The 20,472-nt window shown below is 35.5% G+C and overlaps 1 protein-coding gene across 6 annotated transcripts in view; it reads left to right on the top strand.

Moving 5' to 3' along the window:
* SNCA (synuclein alpha) overlaps nt 1–20,472 on the top strand; it is a 157,710-nt gene that overhangs the window by 87,683 nt on the left and 49,555 nt on the right. The window lies entirely within an intron of this gene.

The following is a 20,472-nucleotide window of genomic DNA, read 5'->3' as shown; positions in this document are numbered from 1 at the left end:
AGAAACAGTCAAAGGAATTCTAAAATGAATTGGCTTATAGTTGCAAAACTAGTTGATATTTTACTGATCAATGAACTTTTGGAATTATGTTTTCTACTGAACAAACATCTACAATTTAACATAAAACGCCAAAGTGGGAACATCTGGGTGGCTCAGTCGGTTAAGCATCTGCCTTTGGCTCAGGTCATGATCCCAGGGTCCTGGGATGGAGTCCCACATCGGGCTCTCTGCTCAGCAGGGAGTCTGATTGTCCCGCTGCCTGCCGCTCCCCCTGCTTGTGTGCATTCCCTTTCTCTCTGGCAAATAAATAAATAAATAAATAAAATCTTAAAAAAAAAGAAAACTCGAAATTATTTGGGCCCCAATCAAATAGTTAATTGCAAAGTCTAACTCAGATCCTTTCTCTCAGATAATTTAATCATTGGTAAGCCTGTTTAAAAAAAATTTTTTTAAAATATATAGTAATCTTTTTTCTTTGTTCCCAAGCTTTAAATTTCCCATGAGCATAAGTGCTATGAAATTTTTAAATAATAGAGATATCACATAGGCCCCAAAACCCCTCCAAAAAAGGCATTCTAGTCTGTAGTGTATTTGTGTGTGTATTTGTGTACTTGTATATTAACTAAAGAAAGCATGCTGAAGGACCGTTATTAAATGATTTGAGAACAGATGGTATGCTCTAGAGAGAGAGAATGGGAGAATGAAACATTATTAGAACAATCACTTGCATTGTATTCAGTCTTTTTTCTTTTTCTAAATTCTTTAATAGAAGTCAGTTAAAAGAGATCAATTTCTGAGAAATGGGGCAAGATTTAAACTCAAATCCGAAGGAAACTAGAGATTTATGAGTGGATGTTAAATGGAAAAAGTGTTTCTTCTTCCATGTTGTTTGTACTTGTGTTTGATTCATATAAAAGTTCCCACCTGTTAAACTTTAAAGGTACTGCAGAAATACACAGGGGGTAGAGACTGTTAATGAATCCTACTAAAATTTTAGTGGTTTCAAAGGTACAAATATTTTCTCATTTGCCTGGAACTCCAACCATGAATGTAAACATTGGTAGACAGATTAAATATAAATAGCACGCTGGTATGTGTGTATCCCTAAACACCCCCCTCCCCACATATCCAGTCATGCTTTGAGAGGCGATGTGGCCTGGTATTTGAGAGCATAGTTTCCATAATTTCCAACATTCCTGGTTCCACTTCCTATAAGCTGACTGAATTGGGGTAAATTAGTTATGTTTGTAGAGTGGACCTCCTCTTAGTACCTACATCCTAAGGTTATGAGAACTCACCCAGTGAGTATCTAACAAGTAGTAAATCTTCAAAAAAATATTAGCTACCTTTATTATCTATAATTCTATTTCATTCTGTAAGTTTCATTCTATAATCAAGACACTTTAAATTTAAACATTGGTTATACTCATTCATTTTTTGTAATTCTGAAAGATGAGTTTTTTTTTTTCATTATCAAGTACTTTACAATTGATGCATTCCTTCTTTATCCAGAATCCTAAGCTGAGGTGGGAGTCCCATTGATAGCACCAGGAATAGAAAATGGACCATCTGTAATTGGATTTGGGGGGCTCCTTCTGCAGGGGAGTAAGGGCAAAGGGGTAGAGGCCACTCTCATTGCTTTGGATGATATTGTCACTGGGATCAAGGCTTTTCTAGAAATATGTGCTCTCAGAAAAGCCAATTATGTTTATATTTTCCCCAGAGAAAAAAATCTTTTCTCAGAGAAAGGAAACTTACTAGTCAATGCACGTGTAAAATTTTGCAATAGCAAATAAAAAACGAAGAGTCACTTTTAATCTCTACAAATCATCCAAAGAGCTTATTTTTAAAATTCAAATTCTTGTTGTTAGCCCCCCAAAGATTCTGATTCAGTAATTAATGCTCAAAGCTTGGGAATCTGCATTTATAATGAGTACCTCAGGTGACAGGCATGCATATTGACCTTAATGTACTATAAGTACTTACACATAAAAAGTAAATGAATTAAAATATTAAATTTAGTGTAAGCACTTAATATCAAACAATATATATTTTTACCTATCTTACAACAAATCATATCTTTATGGGGCAATAGTATCTTTTTTTTTTACTTGGATCTGAATCCTAATTTCTGCTATAAATCACCAAGGGATTCCTATTTTACACAATTTAATTATTTTTTTAATAACTCTTAATTTTCTGTTTTCTCCACTGGTGTCCTTATATATATTTATTCGGTTTCATATTTTTTACTTGGCATTATTTGCTAGGCACTGGGCAAAGAACTGTAGAAGATAAAGATGAAAATATGATTTTATCCCTGCTCTGAAGAACTTACTCCCCAGCAAAGGACTCCGGCCTACACCAATAATCTCATGATAGTTTATGCTGAACTAGGGGAAAGTGTTTCTATAGGGAAGGTGTTTAGCAAGGCACATAGCAAAGAGATTGGCTCTGACAGAGGATATCATGGAAAAACTTATAGAAGTACAGTTAACCAATGATTATTTACAAAGTATTTACTAGGTGCATATGCTGTTCTAGGATCTAAGAATATGGGGATGATGAAGACTTTAGGTCACTCCTCTTAGATCCCTTCTCTTCTAGTTGGCATGAAAGCTGGTCTTAGAAAAAGGTAATTAAGGAAATTGGCGAGGAAACTGAAGTTCTTATCACTCAGTTTGCTTGCTTTTGTTTGCATTTTTATTTTAACACAGCACATTGTAATAAGACATACTCCAAAGACTAGGGCCAGCTTTGATTGGCATTCCTGTAACCGAGAGCCAGGTTCTCTGCTCGCTACATTAACCCCGGGAAGGCCCCCAAAGGTAGTTTTGTACTGCTCTTAGGCTAATGAATCATCAGTTTGCTTCTTGTCTCACTAAGCTTTCACATCTTAAGGTGGTGATCTAGTGTAAATATAACTTTAGCACCTTGATCACAACAAGCACCTGATTCATATTTCTTTACTAGCTCAGGTGAAATCAGATTAGATAAGTACACTATAGGTTATAAAATATGTGCGAAATTCATAATGACCTCCTTTTAAAAATGTGCAGAAGTAAGATTAAGGTACATTCCAGAGACCTTTTTGAGAATATCTGTATATCAGAAAATGTGGCTGAGAAGCAATCTTTTTCTTAATGTATTTTTTCTCTTTTGGAAATGAAGACCTAAAAATACTTAAAGATGCAGAACAGCAACCTGTCTCTAGTGATTGTCTCTTAATTAATGTGGTGATCTGTGTGGAGAAAAGGGACAATTGCAAGAGTCCCTTAATAATTATCTAGCCAAGGGCTTCAGATAATTACAGCAGGAAGACTTTCAAGACACAAAACACTCTGCAAAATTTGACCTCTCATTTGATTCAGGCATTTTATTTTAAAAGTCTTGTCTTTCATGTTGATGCTTATGCTTCATAAAGTCAGCTAACGTCAGATGGATCCTTGGAAATAACAACATTACTCAATTCACAGCTGGTGGATTGCAAGATAGTAAACCAGGCTTTAAAAAAAAACCCTGTAGTGAGAATAAGAAGACTTAATGAAAAGAAAATCAAGTAATGATTGGGTAGGAATAGGGAAACGTGGAGTGGAATAATAAAACATATTCAAAATAAGAAGTATTAACTCTTGGCAAAGAAAAAAATAGTATCGGACAATGATATGTTCCATTTGTATAGCTGATCATTAATTAGTGGTCTTGCTGTGGGAAACATTAGAGAAAATGCTGAACCATCACATTCATGAATATTAAATCCGCCCATTAGCAAAATTTCCCTTTTGTTTAATTTCACAATTGATAGTCCAGATAATATTCAGTTTTTCCCCATTGCAATTAAAAAAATCTTGTCTTTGGATGAGTTTCTGGACTTTAAAAATTCAGTCAGAAACTGCATAAGCATATTTTGTTTTTGTTAAAAGCCAGCTTGCCTTCATGATCTCTCTAAATCTTTGAAAAGTCTTTCATCAGCCCTCTCTCTAACTTGAATAATGGCAGTGTTTTCTGAAAAATGATAAACTCTCTCCTTGGTGTGCCTCAAGATACAGAGTATATAAACCATCCTTAGAGATTGAGCTCTCAATTCTGAATTGTCCTGTGTAATACCAAGCAAGGACACTGCTTTGTATTAAGTGGCCATGATATTAAGTGCAGCTCGAGGCAACACTACATTTTCTAAACACCTTATATTCTTTTAAAAATGACTGACATGTAAATTAGATTATAAGTAGACAAATGCATGGATGTTATATTTTCAGTTTCCTATCTTTTTTGCCCTGAGTTATTTCCCTCTTTTAGCAGCCTTCGCTCTCAGGTGCCTTGCACTCCTCAGTGGTGTGTGTTCACACTAACCAAAGCAGTTGTCTTACCTGCCAGAAATAGCTGTGACATTTAGAGAGAGGACCAGAGGAGAGAGCAATCCTTAACACTCAAGGCTGAAGAGCTAATATTGAAATTGGGACATAAGTCACACAGAGATTTAGGGATAATGGATGTACAGCTCCATCTTTAAAAATTTTATGGAAATGATGTCTGTTCTAAATATGATTAAAACTAACCCATGTTAATTCTGTGTATTGATTTATTAACTCGTTCAATATACATTGTGCTATGCTATGAAGATAATAAAACTGAAAGTCTAAAATTTCACATTTAGACACTCACTGAATACTTGTTCTGTAACACCTGCATGTGTATATGTGTTTGAAAGTCTTAATTTTACAGGTATGCAGATGAAATACAGATTGGATAAATTGTCAAATTATAGCAATTTATCAGTAGTACCTTGAAAGTAGCTTCAAGTTTTTAACTAATGATACTTTATTATATCATGCTGCCTTTTTCCTGAAGTAATATGTTTGTATCTTTCTTTCTTTTTTTAAATTTTATTTTATTTTATTATGTTAGTCACCATACAGTACATCATTAGTTTTTGATGTAGTGTTCCATGATTCATTGTTTGCGTATAACACCCAGTGCTCCATGCAGAACGTGCCCTCCTTAATACCCATTTGATCATTGTGATTTTCACACTTGCTTCAAAGAACTCTCTGAATTCCTTTGGTGTGCCTAAATCCCCTGTCCCAGGGGGAGAGGGAATGATGGAACCACTTTTATCCATTTCCACAGAGATTGTAAAAAATTTCTTGTGAAGAAATAGTATTTTATACTATTTCTAATCATGCTTTGATGATGATGATGAGGATGATGAGGATGATGATGATACAGAGGTTTAAAATGATTGGATTGTCAAACTTGGGCAGGAATTGTTATGCTGTATTAACACTTAGAGAAGCACCAACCTTCTGTTTTCTGAACATAAGCACATGAGAACTCCAACACAGTCTTACCACCTGGTTTTTGTTTTGTTTTGTTTTGTTTGGAACATTCAGGGGCTGTCCATTTGCCTGCAGAAACTCAACAGAGGCAAACATTCTTTCCAGGTTAAACCTGCTGAAAGTAAATTGTGTGCACTGGCTCTTCTGCTCTAGTGGACTTTCTAATAAAATAATCTTTGTGCTGCTTACATCTTGGTTTCCATAGAGATGGGACGCATGGATACTCCACACCGAGTTATGGTTTGAGTTGTGAAAAATGGGACAGGAATTCTGCAGATGAAAAAAAGAATGCCAATCCTGGAAAAGGTAGGGCTAGAGAAGATGAAATAGTTTCCCAGACTTAAATTCCAGAGATATCAAAATTAAAGTAAGAGGAATCTAAAATGAAGATAAACTAAGCAATAAAAATTTGTGTAGGAATGTGCAAAATATACTAGTCATTCAGAATAATTCAATATAGATTCATACTGAATTATTTTTAATCTCAAAGATCAAATTTCATTTCTTCCATCTCACTTTAAAACACATTATGCACAGTCTCCTTTGTATAGCAAAGTGACTTTTTTCTTGTTTCCAAATGCTTGGAATTATTTTTAAAAATATTGTATGATTTAGGAATTTGGGTGAATAGAAAGTGGTTTTGTATATAAATATAGTGTGTGTACATACCTATATCTATCTACCTATGCTTTAGACTTGGCTTTTAGTTAATGTAACAAACTGGGCCATCCAAATGATTTGTTTACAAGCTAGCTGTGATGCCCAGAAAGTCACCCTATGACAAAAAACTGGCAGTACAATTATTTTTTTAAAAAATTTTTAATTTAAATTCAAGATAGTTAACATATAGTGTATTATTAGTTTCAGGGATAGAATTTTAGTGATCCATCAGTTGCATACAACACCCAGTGCTCATTACATCAATTGCCCTCACTGCCCATCACCCAGTTACCCCGTCCCCCCCACCCGCCTCCCCTCCAGCAACCCTCAGTTTGTTTCCCATAATTAAGAGTCTCTTATGGTTTGCCTCCCTCTCTGTTTTTATCTTACTTTATTTTTCCTTCCTTTCCCCTATGTTCATCTGTTTTGTTTCTTAAATTCAACATATGAGTGAAATCATATGGCATTTATCTTTCTCTGACTGACTTATTTTGCTTAGCATAATACCCTGCAGTTCCAAACATGTCATTGCAAATGGCAAGATTTCATTCTTTTTGATGGCTGGGTAGTATTCCCTTGTTTATACATGCATCTTCTTTATCCATTCATCTGCTGATGGACATCTGGGCTCTTTCCATAGTTTGGCAATTGTAGACATTGCTGCTATAAACATTGGGGGGCAGATACCCCTTCAGATCACTACATTTGTATCCTTTGGGTAAATACCTAGTAGTTCAATTGCTGGGTCATAAGGTAGCCCTATTTTTAACTTTTTGAAGAACCTCCATGCTGTTTTCCAGAGTGGCTGCACCAGCTTGCATTCCCACCAACTGTATAGGAGGGTTCCCCTTTCTCTGCATCCTTGCCAACATTTGTTGTTTCCTGACTTGTTAATTTTAGCCATTCTGACTTCTGTGAGGTGGTATCTCATTGTGGTTTTGATTTGTATTTCCCTGATGCCGAGTGATGTTGAGCATTTTTTCATGTGTCTGCTGGCCATTTGTATGTCTTCTTTGGAGAAATGTCTGTTCATGTCTTCTGTGACTTTAGGCAAAAATGCAATCTGACATATACGCTTAACATCAATAAAATGGGATGATTAACCACAGATTATTCAATAAATAAATATAAATTCCTTCCCCTGCCTTTCCCACCCTTAAAATTTCCATCTTTATGATCTCATTGCCTATCTTACTGCAAAAATAGAGACCATATGTTTCAGGCTCCTTTTGGTTCTCTTGTTTCCACCTAGAAATATCATTGCATGTTAATGTGTCCTGCCTCTTCTAAGGTAAACATCCCGTGTTCTTGACTCCATCCTTTTCTCTCTCTTTTGAGATTTTACATTATCAATCAACCCCTCTGTCTTGTGAAACTCTATTCCTATTAGAATCATTAATGAGTCTCTCCATTTCTTCAAAAAGAAAAACAAAACAACAGAACAAAAACAAAAAGACTAGTATTAATATAGTTTTATCTTCTAAGGCTTTTCCCTTACAAATCCCATTACCCTAAAAATTAATTGTCCCAACAACTTTCTCTACTCATCACTTATCAATTATGTCTACCATCCTGGCTTCCAGTGGCCCTGTTTATTCCTTTATTCCCCGAAATCAGACTTATTCATCTTTTCTGGTTTCTTCAGCAAACTTAAATATTTAATAAATATATGTATCCCCATGCATAAAAGACTGAGTACTGGGACACCTGGGTGGCTCAGTCGGTTAAGCGTCTGCCTTCGGCTCAGGTCATGATCTCGGGGTCCTGGAATCAAGTCCTGAGTTGGGCTCCTTGCTCAGCGGGGAGCCTGCTGCTCCCCCTGCTTGTGCTCCCTCTCTCTCTGACAAATAAGTAAATAAAATCTTTTAAAAAAAAAGATTGAGTACTAAAAGAGCACATGTGTACTGCTCTTATTTTCTTTTTTCAGTTCTTGAAACTGCCAGTGATAGTACCAGTGGGTTAGTAAAACAGCTTTTTCATTTAGCTTCTAAAACATTATTTCCCATTTGCTTTTGCTTTTCCTTCTTTTTCCTACCTTGCCTCCTAGCTACGAAGTTTGTTCAGGTGATACCATAACGCTTTCTTTCACTTGTCTCTTTTTCTCTTAATTTTGTGGACTCTGATGACTTCTTCAAATAGCTCTGTGGAGTAATATTCAAATATATATCCAAAGTTTCAACTCTAATGTCATATTTTCAACGTATATTTATGGAGCACCTCAGACTTAATAAGAAATGACTGGCACTACAATTTATTTTGTCTTCTTTTTCTCTATCACTACTGCTAATAGTCCCCATCTTCCTAGTTATACTCAAAACCTTACTGTTTTTATCCCTTGTCCTTGTGTTAATCTGCCTACATTCAAGCACTGTTGGGAGCTTACGAGTCTCACATTTCTGTACATTTTAGAAGCAGGCATTAACTGCTTTTTGTTTGAGACTGTATTTCAAGGATTTTTATAGAGGGAAAAGCCTTAGAAGATAAAAGTAGTTTCTTTGTCTAAAGCAAAGGGCAAGTGTGCTTATAGCCTTGGTTAGAGATAGTGTCTCATTCTGGAGCAAAGGAAAGACATGTTTACTGCCTATTATAAAAGATTCATGTTCCCTAAATCCTGGATTCCTCTTCTGTAATGCAATCGGCTGGCTGTGTAGGTATCACCTGCACTTCCCTATGGGAATTAGGGCTTAGAGAATCACCTCAAGAAAATGATGATACTCTGGCTACTTCTGTTGTGATGGGTAATAAAGGCATTCACCTCTGACCCCGGACTCTTACGTTTTTAGCCAGCATCTATAAAACCGTGGCAGACTAACTCATTAGCTTGCAAGTAGGATAAAATCTCAGACTTATCACAGTTCTTAAACATCAGTTGCTAAATCCTGTCCATTAAACTTCTACATCTCACCAAGGCAATCCCTTTGCTCCATTTCCATTCCCATTCCTCTAGTCACCTGACCACTTCTCTCCAGGTTATTGCTGTAGCTAATCTACTTCATGATCCTTCCATTTAATAATAATTTCCATTAGTTGAGTAGGTTGATATTGGCTAAGATTGTATATGTGATAACAATATAACACAAAATGTATGGAAGCTCTATCTTTGAATTAGACTATCAGAAATAGTATTTTCTGTTTCATAATTTATAATTTGGAGGTATTTATTGATAAATAATATAAAAATTATCATTAGCTGCTCAATTCTTTGTACAAAACAGTGTTAATTTTACATTTGCCTCCCCAAATCATATACATAATCCCTTAAATATAAATATATTGCACATTTTGGGAAGCAAGTGTTACCAGTTGTGACATATTATAATAAATACTAATGTTATACTATTGGTATTTGCCATTTCTAAGACCTCTGTACTGTATATTCTTTCCCCATGAGTGTCTCTTATGGCAAGGTTATAATTGACTGACGTAGCAGTCTAGCGTTTCACAGGCACAGTACTAAGCCTTTTGTGAGGTTGACCCAAGAGTCTACAAAAAAATGGTCATGATATATATCTTGTTTTGCTTCAATTATGAGAAGCCAGTTTTGCAAGGATAGGAGGTGCTTCTTTACCAGCATTATAAACATGAAGAAAAGTACATTCATCTTTAAGTATGGTGCTGTGATAATTCTCACCCTTGGTATGGTTTAAATAAAACACTACTTCTACTTGTAAGGCTTCAGTTAAAAACAGTTAGGACACTGTACTTGTAGCATTTGCACTGATAGATAAAAAGCAAGTGCTATAGAGCTATTTCACTTGGATGTACTCAGAACATAGCAAGGCCTGTCTATCACAGTACTAAAAGTTTTCGGCCGCATTTCTAAGCAGCTGAGAGGGCACAAAACGGGGACTTGTGAACCAATTTGAGAAAGGCAAAATACTGACAATAGTCAAATGTAGCTAGTCAATGAAAAAGGCAAAAGCTTCCATTCTTAAAATAATTGTGTGTTTGTTTCAATCTTTCCCCCCAAAAAAGCTTTATAAAAATTAGCAGTAAAATGAAAATATAACAACAGCAGCAGGTAATATGTTTTGAGACAATATAGGATATACATTTATTGGGATACTTAGATCACAAAAAAAATGCTTAAGACATTTAGAGATGCTTAGTAAATATTTGTATTTTTCTGACTGTGTGCTGGTCATTATAGGCTATTTTATGTATATCATTTCACTTAATACAACAACAGTCTGATAAAGGTTTTATTATTACCATTTTCCAGTTGAGACCTCTACATTGCTCAAAATCTCACAGATACCATCTGCCACTAGGTCAGTCAGCCACCAAATCCCATTCTCTTAAAAGCATATTTTTTCCTTATCTTCTCAACAACAAATAGTGCATACAGTTGTTGGAGGGAGGAGACTGTGACACAGAGTATTTAGAGTGATTGTGTAACCACAGTTCTAGTTCCTCAAGAATAATAGGATTAGGAATTATCCTCAATATATAGTTTTACACACACACACACACACACACATACACACACACACACACGTGTACCCACACCACCTTCCTTGCAACCATAGAGACCCTTGCAGCATCTCAAATACAGAATATTCTGTATGTTCTTTGTTTTTCTCCCATATTTTATACAGAAATTGAGGAGTTTCCACTCAATAAAAAAAACAGATATAAACTAATCAAATTAAAGAAGGGAAAATGGTTGGGGAACCTGGGTGGTGCAGTTGGTTAAGTGTCCAACACTTGGTTTTGGCTCAGGTCTGATCTCAAGATTGTGAAATTGAGCCCCTCATGGGACTCTGTGCCTAGCGTGGAGTCTGAGTTTCTCTCTGCCTCTACCCCTCCACCCATCTCTGTCTCTCTCTCTAAAATAAATAAATCTTTAAAAAACAAAAGAAAGGAGAATAGTTGACAAATTAAATATAGAATCTGCTTGAGATTTTCCCTCTCCCTCTACCCCTCCCCTCACTGCTCACACTCTCTTTCTCTCTCTAAAATAAATCTAAAAAAAAAAAAGGATTGAAGGAAAAGCTCAAGTGATGATATCGCAAAGCATTCTAAAAAACTGTAGTTTCTGTGCCACATATGTGGGGGGAAATGAACAATTTATTTCTGACAGTTTTATCATCTTTATTTTGTTAGAAGACAGTAATGAAAAGGTCTAAACCAGAAAAATGCTATGCATTCAATTCATAATAAGCTATCTTTTTCTTTAAGAAAAAATTAATTAGCTTGTGTTTGCAGATTTAATAAACATATGATAAAAAATACATTCTGTCTATGTAAGACATAGACATAATAGCTGAGTGCCTTTGGAACCAGACTGCCTATCTCTGTTCATTCATTGGTAAAATAGAGATAATAGTAGAAACTTTCTCATAGGGTTGTTTTTTAAGATCAAATAATGCTTGTGAAACTCCTGGAACAGTACCAAATAGAGATAAGCCCCAAATAAACCTTAGTTGTAGGATGGAAAATTAATCATTTTAATATTTTATTTGAGTCACCTCCTAAGGATACACCCAGGCTATTACCTTTCTTGATAATCTTTTAAGTAGATTTCCTTTTATCTTAGATCTGTTGAGACATGGGTAGAGGTTTTCAGAGAAAACTCTTTCCACGTAACCAAAAGAAAGTAACAATCACAATTGTGACAAAGCTCAACAATGAAAGAATTTTCAGGGTAGAATAATTGCAAAACCTACAGAAAGTGCCTACTGTGGCCTGCGGGGCATCATTCCTGAGCCCCTTCTGTCTGTCAGAGATGCTAAAAAAAGATATTCCAACTTGAAAGCTGAGATCCACTTGAAGAGTTTTCCTTCCAGATCTTCAAAGCCTTTCACATGTGATTGACATCTGGTCCCAGTAGTAAGGAGACTCCTGGACCCTCAGGTATCACCATGCATCTGACTACATGTACTGCGTTCCTGCTCTGGCTTTCTTAGAGCCTTTTCCTTATCTTACTTTCTTAGACAAAGAAGACACATCTTCATCTTGCTCTTTAAGATTCTCCTCCTAGATTTCATGTTCACTGATCTTGAAGCTACTGTCTTCACTCTCTGCTTCAGAGCCTTATTAAGTCCTAGCCACCCTCTGATGTACAAGCAGTTTATTTTGCCTGACATATTTTCTCCCAGTCAGATACTACCAGTTTCCCACCTAGTTTTGAAAGCAAACACCTGGGTCTTGGATCACTAGGATTTTGATGGCAGATTTCCTCTTTTGGGGAGCCTTTTAGCATTCCTAAGACACCTAAATTACAGAAGCAGACTCCTGATCTCTTTCTAACACTTACCCCTCACTGATTCTGTACCCAGGTCCTAGTTTTAAGACTTGCTTCCATATATCAATGCATTTGCAAAGATGAAATGACTGGCTGCTTCTGAGCTCAACACAAGGGTAGATCTTTTTTTCAGGTTGACCCAGTTTTACTTTGATGTCTCATTCAGTCACTACCCCAGGGACAGATCTGCAAAAATCCTGTCTATGCAAACTTAAAATAATAAGCAAATTTAAATATATATTTAAATATATATATATATTTACTTATATATATACTATATATATAAATATATATATATAACTAGTTATATATATATAAATATATATAACTAGTATATATATACATATATATAGTATGTATAGTAGTATTTTTCATTAATATATATATACATATATATAGTATATATAGTAGTATTTTTCATTAATGGAAGAGGAAGATTCATTTTTAGACAGGAAAACAGAAGATAGTTTATTCCCAGACTTCCCATATTATATTAGTGTTTAGAACTAGGTCTATAACCAAGTAGCAGGGAAAAAGGCTGGCAAGGTTGCTCTGTTGTGAAGTCTTATTAGGTGAGTCAGCTAATTACATGGCACTATCATAAATACGGCAGTCACTGAGCTGCTAGTTAATGCTTACAAGAAGAATAATGTTTTAAGATAGAATACTACCACTTGGCTATGTAATGGAAATTTCTTCTAAAAAATGATTTCATACTGATTCCTGATTTATAGACCAGTTATTTTGTAATTTATGGTTGAATGTATTTAAAACTGGGTTCAGGGATAACAGATAAATAACATCCAAAAAATAACCTCCAAATAGATTTAATGTATTTACTTTCTCCTTCATTTTAAACCTTTTAAAAACAAATTAATTTTAATTGTATCTGTTCCCTTTATCTTTCTCTCTGAGGGGGATTCTTTAGAAATAGAAGGGCAAATGGCAAGAAAATAAGTAGTATGTTAATTAATTATCCAAAATAGGGTATAAATAGCTTCTAAATACATATTTCTGTGGAAGACTGGTTTCTCTAAAAGTACCATTGAATTAAAATAGATTTGCATTTTTAATTTGAAAAGATTCCCCTGTAGGTATGAACTATGTATAGTAGTGTAATGTTTTTACTATAGACTTATGGTGTTCATCAATTTGACTATTCCCAAGTGATCCAGATGGTTGATGACATAGTAATCTGTAAATTTGCTGAGACACAATCTGAGTTGGTGTATAACACATGAAGAGCATAGGCTTCTTTGCCAGTAAGAAAGCCTAGCAGATGACCAGGAGCTATATCTTCACTCAGCCTTGTTTTGCTAGGTTTTGTTTATTGTAGCATATGCAATTTATGATGAAAATCGTGTGCTGTAGTTGCACTTTTTAGTTAAGAGAATCAAGATGGTCTCAGGAGGTAGCCCCAGAGGTAATCAGTGGTCTAGTATAATGTGTGTCGTATGTGTGTGTTTTCCCATATCCTAAAGCATGTCTTATACAAGTGAGTAGTAAATGTTGATAGAAAAATTATAGACTAGGACATCTAAAACACTGTTGTGTTTTAGTATCAAAACTTAAAATTTTCTATCTTATTGAAAAGTTAGGCCAACAAAATCTAAAATACTGCTACATTGAAATAGCAGTGCAAAAAATTCAAAATATTGTAGTTATAGACTTGTCTCTGTCTGTACCAGGCCTATCACCTTTTAATTCCTGCTGATGCCTTGCCCTCCCACTTACGCATTCTCTTTTACATCTGTCTCACTTTGCAGTGTTGCAACTCTGCCCCTTTGCCATGAAAGGAACAGATTAGTCCAATAGGCTTCAACCACAAGGCCATTAATGCTGGTCCTGCCATATTTGATTCATTCCTAAAGGTATAGCATTGAATAGACCAATTCTGTTGGTCACTTTAATTGTTCCCTAGATCTAAACCATAACTGTACTTTACCCTAAAATAAATAAAAATTGTATTTTAATTTAAGCATATGTAATTGGAAAAAGAGGTAAGAGTTCATTAAGTGTCTCTTTAACAATATTTATTATTCTTTGGGTGTTGGTTATACCAGAATATGTTAATTTTCATGGTTTCTCATGTCATAGCACTTAATTACTAGAATGCATTGAAGCAGTCTTTATAGTCTGTAAACAATAAATGTGATCATTACATTATTTTTGAATTCCCTATTCATAACATTAAGACTTAAGATATTAGTATTTCTGAAGTACATGTATTGTTTTAGTTTTGAAGATTAAATAACATTGTCCAATTTTTTAAATTATTATTCAATTTATTTTCTTTATAAACTTCCTTAGCTGGTTAAAAAAAAAAGAATTGAAATTAATCTGATTTTCAATCAGATGCCCTTTGCTCTCCATTTCAAATGACATTATTAGAACACTAAGAATTGACAGCAAAAATTTGAATATATTGAATATATTTTGGCCTTATTTTAAACAAGACTCTCACACCTGCCTACTTCATTTCTTAGTTTTTCAATAAAACAAATGGTACTTAACACTGTCTACACACATACCATTTACTCCCTTTTTTAAAATTGTGAGTATGTGATATACACATTATTTTAAAAGTCTATGTTATTTTCACTAGAACAGGAGTTCTAAGCTTGATTCCATATCAGAAACATTGGATTATTTAAGATGAGTGCTAAGTTCAACCTTTTTTCCCTCTTAAATTGGAGTTCTTTGTTTGGTTTCTTAATCGCTAGGGTTACTATCTCCTCTATCCCGAGGGTTTGATCTGTTGAGTTATTTGGGGTTGATTAACATTGTTTGACAGTGCAGCAAAATATTTCCACCCAAAATATCCTTCAGTGTAAAAACAGTGGGGAAAATGTTTAAGGCATAGATGCCTGGTAGTGGATGAAGCCATGTTATTATAAATATCACCATGTATTGCTTCTCAGAGTCTTTAGAACACCCTGTACCTTTGCCAACAGTTTTTTTTATAGATTTCAAAATGAAAGATTTTCAAAAAAGATGTATTCACACTGATAGCAAGTACATTGCTATACTCTAAACTAAATGATGCCACAGAGTTTACAAACAGTTGATGATGTTGAGTAATAATTTCCTAGGAAGTTGGGGTGCCTGGGCGGTGCGGTCGTTAAGCTCTGCCTTCTGCTCAGGTCATGATCCCAGGGTTCTGGGATCAAGCCCTGCAATGAGCTCCCTGATCAGTGGGGAGCCTGCTTCTCCCTCTCTCACTCCCCCTGCTTGTGTTCCCTCTCTCGTGTTCTCTCTCTCTGTCAAATAAATAAAATAAAATCTTAAAAAAAATTCCCTAGGAACATATAAAATATTCACAGGGCCCTAGAAACCTACATTTTTAACAAGGACCCCTAGTGATTGTAAGTCTTGCTTAAGAGGGTGGCTTGGGGAAGTAATTTTCATCTCCATTGTGCATTAGAATAAATATACAATAAAATTAAAAGTCATGCAACTGAACAAAAATAATTTTGTTATATAAATGATTAATTTACATTTGTTAAAAGATAAACTGAGGCATATTAAAATTTTTAAGAGTTTATTTGAGCAAAAATTTGATTCAAATCCAGAATCATCCAGCCTAGCAGATAGAAAGGAGCTCGAGATGGTGTACAAAAATCAGACTTTTAGGCAGAAGGGAGTGGGAACAAGTAAGTTATACTTCGCAAAAAAGCAGGTTGGTTATGGCAAGGTTACTTTCCTTTAGGGGATCGTGGGGCGTCTATCAGGCAGTTAACCTAACTAGTGCTGATCTGGAGATTTCTGACGGACTTGAAGATTCCATCTCTGTGAGAGCTGAAACTGTAATTGAGTGAAGTCTTTGCTTGATTATGTGGGGCTTAGCCTAAATGACTCCAGTTTGGGCCTGTCTTGTTGTTTTGCTTTTTTTTCTTTTTTAAACAATTTCTCCCTTTTGATCAGGATTGCAGCCTAATTAAGAGACTTGATAAAAAATTGAAGGCATTAGCACTACTCCCAGTTATCACTCTGGAGCTCTCATGGTTTTTATTGAATCTCTTCATAGTATTCACAGGTCACGATGTCAGGTTCACATTTTTTAAGTTGGTCATTCTCTTTGTTCCTTTTATGATGTTCTTCCTATTCTTAGGGAGGTCATTTGCCTGGTGGTTAGCAGCTGTGAATATGCATTTAAATCATTTGAGAGAATACAGTGCACTGGAGAGACTACTATGATTATTATGGGCAGGATCATTCCCAATGTGTGGAGTGCACTTTAAAGCCATGGACCACGAGACCCAAACCAGTCAGACTCAAATAAGCCAAAGAAAGACCCCTTTGAAGAGGTCACTTTCTTAAGCCAACTGGCTTGTTCAGTGATCTTACGTAGCTTGGTATCAACTTCCCCAGAAATGTTAATCTAAGTGCAGCAAGTGCTGTTGACCACAGCACAGACATCTCCTTGCTTAGCTAAGAGCTAATTAAGGGCTCTCCTATTATCATGAACAACTTTGGCCAGAGAATCTGAGGACTTTTGTTAGGCGGGTATTTCTTTAGCAGAAGATTCTGCAACATCTTCAAGAATTAAGGAGAGGTTCCTAATCATAGCCCCATTTGCACTTCTAGTCTGGGGAGTAGGGATCTGCCAAAGGAAGTGAATCTTAAATCATGAATGTCTACTGATAATTCCTGTTTGAGTCTGTGGCTCAGGACTGGAAAGGCAACAGCCATGGAGGCTGGTAAAATGTAAGTAAGGGTCTCTAGACCACACAAGTGGTTTTATTTTGTTTACCCTTGCCTTGTCTCCCTTTCATTGCATAGAGCCTGGATGCAAAGTTTCCCGGGTTTGGGATTGTTAACTAGAGATAGGGAAATGGACCTCTAGGGTTAGGGAGTTTGGCATCATAGAGATAAGGCTGAGTTTGTTCCAGAGAAACTGAGGCATTGGAAAATCAGGGAGAAATTTGTGATGGACAGAACTACTGGATCCACCAGCACTGTGGCAAATCCTACAGTCGCTTGGAGGTTGGATTACCCTCCTTTGCAATGGCCTAAGATACATGAATAGTGGCATTATCTTTCCAGGCCAGAAGAAGGAAAAGATAGACAAAAGAATCATAAAGATATTCATGTAGTCAGAGAAGAAAGAACTAAAAAGAAATGTTTTTGATTTGACATGCTAGGAAGAAGCAGTCTGCCTCAATGTCAGTGTCTTCTCTTCCTGGCCAATTTGATTTTGAGGTCTTCAGCATTTGCACAGGACAGATGTCAGGTGGAGCTGCCTTCAGGTGTGAAATATGCACCTGAATTTTAATACCTTGGAATTGGCTGCGGTGTCAGTGGTCCAGAGTACTTGGTAGGGTCCTTTCCATGAATCTCACTTTTTCAAAAGCATTAGAGTAACAAAATGATCTATAAATGACAAAACACTTTAAATGCCCATGGTTAAAGATCTGAGGAGAGTGCATTATAATGGAATTGATGAGGAAATTTGGTTATTTCTGTGACATACATTTTAAGATAATAACTTGAATTATGACTGATAATATTATACCAGAACATATCATATTTTTATGAATTTTGTAAAAATTTGAGAACACTTATACTAATAACATGCATTTATTTATATATATATATACATACATATATATATATAAACATAGGGGTGTGTATATGTATATGTGTGTGTAGACATAGGGGTGTGTGTGTGTGTGTGTACACACATATATCTGTGTCCAAAAATATAACTTAAGAAGGTTTATCATGACTATTTAACAATGCTTAACACATAATTTAACATACCAAATAAACCTAATTGGTTTCATATCTCTCTTTTACAATCTGAGAGACAAATCCGTTCAGATTTTCCAGGGTTCCTCTAGGAAATCTCAAAATGAGTTTGAAGTTAGAATCCGATTTTAAGAAAATGTCAAAAGGTTTGAGCATCTAATTAATTAGGATCACAGATCATTATGAAATAAATAATAATTACCTATTTAACAAAAGTAACAAAAGATGATGTTAAAGGCAAATGCAAAAGGCTACATACTTAGGAACAAAACTTAGCTCTCTTAATAGTGAGAAGATTGGGTCTTATTAAGTAATCAAAGACCTGAAAGACAATGTGAAGCATGGTAAGTTATTTTGGTAAGACACAAAATCTTTGCTGACCAGGCAGATTACTTAAAAAATAAAGAGAAATCTTTGTTTAAAATTTCTTCTTAAGAACAGACCAATAATCTAAGAAAATTTGTACTTTTAACAGAGAAAACTAATTTCCAATTTTGTACCAGTGCATTTTTTTATTATTATTTTTATTTATTTTTCTAATTTTATTAAGTTATGTTAATCACCATACATTACATCATTAGTTTTTGATGTAGTGTTCCATGATTATTTGCATATAACACCCAGTGCTCCATGCAGAACGTGCCCTCTTTAATACCCATCACCAGGCTGACCCATCCTCCCACCCCCTTCCCCTCTAGAACCCTCAGTTTGTCTTTCAGAGTCCATCGTCTCTCATGGTTCATCTCCCCGAGACTGTCTTTTTTCCACTGGACATTCTTTCCTGCTTTGTCGAAGATTAGTTGACCATAGAGTTGAGGGTCCATTTCTGGGCTCTCTATTCTGTTCCATTGATCTGTGTGTCTGTTTTTGTGCCAGTACCATACTGTCTTGATGATTACAGCTTTGTAACAGAGCTGGAAGTCCAGAATGGTGATGCCACCAACTTTGCTTTTCTTTTTCAACATTCCTCTGGCTACTCAGGGTCTTTTCTGGTTCCATACAAATTTTAGGATTATTTGTTCCATTTCTTTGAAAAAAGTTGATGGTATTTTGATAGGGATTGCATTAAATGTGTAGATTGCTCTAGGTAGCATTGACATCTTCACAATATTTGTTCTTCCAATCCATGAGCATGGAACATTTTTCCATTTCTTTGTGTCTTCCTCAATTTCTTTCATGAGTATTTTATAGTTTTCTGAGTACAGATTCTTTGCCTCTTTGGTTAGATTTGTTCCTAGGTATCTTATAGTTTTGGGTGCAATTGTAAATGGGATCGACTCCTTAATTTCTCTTTCTTCTGTCTTGTTGTTGGTGTATAGGAATGCCACTGATTTCTGTGCATTGATTTTATATCCTGAGGCTTGACTGAATTCCTGTATGAGTTCTAGCAGTTTTGGGGTGGAGTCTTTTGGGTTTTCCACATAAAGTATCAGATCATCTGCAAAGAGTGAGAGTTTGACTTCTTCTTTGCCAATTCAGATGCCTTTTATTTCTTTTTGTGATCTGATTGCTGTGGCTAGGATTTCTAGTACTATGTTGAATAGCAGTGGTGATAGTGGACATCCTGCCATGTTCCTGACCTTAGGGGAAAAGCTCTCAGTTTTTCCCCATTGAGAATGATATTCGCTGTGGGTTTTTCATAGATGGCTTTTATGATATTGAGGTATGTACCCTCTATCCTTGTACTCTGAAGAATTTTGATCAAGAAAGGATGCTGTACTTTGTCAAATGCTTTTTCTGCATCTATTGAGAGGATCATAAGGTTCTTGTTCTTTCCTTAATTAATGTATTGTTTCACATTGATTGATTTGTGGATATTGAACCAAACTTGCAGCCCAGGAATAAATCCCACTTGGTTGTGGTCAATAATCCTTTTAATGTACTATTGGATCATATTGGATAGTATTTTGGTGAGAATTTTTGTATCCATGTTCATCAGGGATATTGGTCTGTAATTCTCCTTTTTGATGGGGTCTTTATGTGGTTTGGGGATCAAGGTAATGGTGGCCTCATAAAACGAGTTTGGAAGTTTTGCTTCCATTTCTATTTTTTGGAACAGTTTCAGAAGAATAGGTATTAATTCTTCTTGAAATGTTTGGTAGAATTCCCCTGGGAAGACATCTGGCCCTGGGCTTTCGTTTGTTGGGAGATTTTTGATGACTGCTTCAATTTCCTTAGTGGTTATAGGTCTGTTCAGGTTTTCTATTTCTTCCTGGTTCAGTTTTGATAGTTTATACAACTCTAGGAATGCATCCATTTCTTCCAGATTATCTAATTTGCTGGCATATAGTTGCTCATAATATGTTCTTATAATTTTTTGTATTTATTTGGTGTTGGTTGTGATCTCTCCTCTTTCATTCATGATTTTGTTTATTTGGGTCATTTCTCTTTTCTTTTTGATAAGTCTGGCCAGGGGTTTATCAATCTTGTTAATTCTTTCAAAGAACGAGCTCCTAGTTTCATTGATCTATTCTA

The sequence above is a fragment of the Phoca vitulina genome, unplaced genomic scaffold, assembly GCF_004348235.1.
Source record: "Phoca vitulina isolate PV1807 unplaced genomic scaffold, GSC_HSeal_1.0 scaffold3, whole genome shotgun sequence".
In the NCBI taxonomy this organism is placed as follows: Eukaryota; Metazoa; Chordata; class Mammalia; order Carnivora; family Phocidae; genus Phoca; species Phoca vitulina.
Note: the sequence above shows the minus strand (reverse complement) of the source record. Positions and strands in the feature narration are given on the sequence as shown.